The following is a 2,780-nucleotide window of genomic DNA, read 5'->3' as shown; positions in this document are numbered from 1 at the left end:
CACACTGGGAATGCAGACGTATCCGTCTTTGGCACCAACTCGAGGAAAGTCAGTTTGAGTGTCACATGGAGACGTGTGGTGGCGCTGAAGTCAATACCTCGTGTGACCACCGTGGGCATCCAGAACTGCACGGCATCGCCTCGGCATCGAACGAATAAGTCTCAGAATCTTGTGTTGCCAAATCGCAGCCCACCCTGTCTGTAGTGCCTGTGCGAGTTGCTGAAGTGTCTGGGGCTGAGGGTTACGGCGTCGCACCCGTCTGTCCAGGGCATCCCACAGATGTTCCATCGGGTTTAAGTCCGGTGATCTTGGGGGGCCAGGGTAGCACATTGATGTTGTGGTTCTGGAGGAAGTCTCTAGTGTGACGTGCTGTGTGGGGCCTGGCATTGTCCTGTTGAAACTACTCCCTCTGGCGATCAATAATTGGAAGGAGGTGTGGGCGTAGGATTTCGTCACAGTACTGTTGAGCTGTCAGGTTGCCCTGGATCATCACCAAATCACTTCTCCTACGGCAGGCGATCGCTCCCCACATCATAACACTGAATCTGTCCACCTTGGGAACGCAAGCGTCGGCGAAGCGTTCACGTCGACGTCTGTACACCCGCATTCTTCCATCGCGTCGTTCCAATAGAAATCGTGATTCATCACTGAACCAGATTCTACGCCAATTCGGTAGGTTCCAGGCCTGGACGTTAGTGCACCATTGAACTCGATGTCGACGATGTTGTTGTCGAAGCACAGGGCCAACATAAGGTCTTCCGGCACGTTAACCAGCCTCTCTCAACCTGTTCCTGACGGTGTATTTCTCGAGCGGTACTGGTCGCCGTAGCTGTTCGATGACGCAGGTGATGTACCCGGATGTAGAGATCCTGCGCCGCACTGGTCGCTCGAGATCTGCTACCGCATTCTGCCGGCGATATCTCTCCCAGAGCCGCGAAATGGTGCTTTGGTGAACATTCATGCGTCGGGCAACTGCACGTTGAGACTGGCCAGCTTCAAGCAAACCAATGGCGATATGACGGTTGGCTTCACTTAGACGTGGCATTTTGCGTTCGTCAACAATATTCCAAATACAGTGAATAATGGACAGACAGCGATCAACCTTTTATACCCATCATTGAGACTATCTGATCCCCAACTTTCACGTGCATTACATGTGAATTGTGTATTCTGTGACACTACACGCCGAAATTGAAAATCATGCTGTTAAATACGGGTATTTTACGGATGGTCCGTTTTGTTGTGATGTTTCAAAACATAAACACCATAGGACTCATAAACAGAGCAAAACCTTTGGTAAAATGAATCACGTTTTAATTCATTGCTACATGAAATTGCTATTTTCATGATGCGTTTCTTTTTTGGGAGAGTATATATAGCTGATAATGCATAGACAATAAATATATAACATAATACACATAACGTAAAATACAACGACTGATCTATTTGGCATGACGTTGTTGATTTCTACAGTTGCTGGCATTAGTAGCACCTAACCAACCCATGGTGTTTATTTTCTACATTTTGCCAGAAAGGCGATAACGTAAAATACATCCTTAACCATACGGTTATATCTTAATAGAAATTTGGTAAACTCAAGTATGTAAAGACACCATATGATATGAAACGTTTTATTTTTCATTTATTCCACAATTAAATAAATTAAGTGCGCGATAATACAGACGTTTACTGCAAGTTAGAATTGAATTTCAGCTGAATTTTCGTCCATAACGTAAATACATGAAAACAGAGACATAGAACATTTCGTTTTTTTTGTGAAATTTAAGAAAACGCTTAAAAGTATGACTTCGTAAAAGTTGTCTGAATAGATCTTCTGCTGTCGTTAGACACTTGTTTCCGCTTCCACAACTCAGGGTGTCATCTCACTAACTTAGTCGATACACCATCTCCTGTTGGCGATATTCCTATGTTGACAAGTCCTTTCTCAGCTGGGACATTTCTCACAAATATAGACTGCAAAGTGTGACATTAACGTTACTTATTATGTTGCCACTTCGGTTATGAATTAAATCATATATTGTAACGTTTTAATCTGGCATTTACCGGAAAATGTAGTGTATATGGTGACGACGTGAATTTTCAGTAATTGTGCACTTATATTGAGAATGAGTCTACCATGATTTCCTAATAACAAGATAAACAAACCCCGGGGCAGTGATGAAATGATTTTATACAAAAGGTTTGACGTAATGCCGCATAAATAAGACTTGAGCCCTGAGGTTAGGTGGCTGATTATGTTCCAGTAAGTACATTAAATGTTTCCAACTTAAACGGGTCAACAGTTGATTAGGGAGTGATTGAAAGCACGAATTGATATGTAATCGATACAAATAAATTCATAATGTCCAAAAATAAGAAGATTACCGTCAGATGACTTTTGTTCAAAATTCGCTATGCAACCTCAAAATTAAGAGTTACCTTTTCAAAAAGGTGTCCTAAGAATTGCACTGAGATATAGACACGTGATAAATACAGCTTAAATCCATAACAATAATAATATATAAAATATATATGTCAACGTTATAAATCTTCATTGTGCGTAGTTAACATCATAGCATTGATTTGGTGATGAGTGCTCTGTGAACCCTGTGTTATGGCAACGTGCTGGATCACAATAAAAACAGACTGGCCCCCGGCCTCTGTTGAGGTGTCAGCCTAGTTCCCTGGGTATTCTGCGCTGGCGCTACACTGCCTTCGCTACTATGTGGGAGCCGCTAGGGGACCAGGTCGTTGGGGGGAGAGGCGGGAAACCGGTTTTG

Source organism: Haliotis rubra, unplaced genomic scaffold (genome assembly GCF_003918875.1).
Source record: "Haliotis rubra isolate DU_JTF1 unplaced genomic scaffold, ASM391887v1 Scf863, whole genome shotgun sequence".
Classification (NCBI taxonomy): Eukaryota; Metazoa; Mollusca; class Gastropoda; order Lepetellida; family Haliotidae; genus Haliotis; species Haliotis rubra.
Note: the sequence above shows the minus strand (reverse complement) of the source record.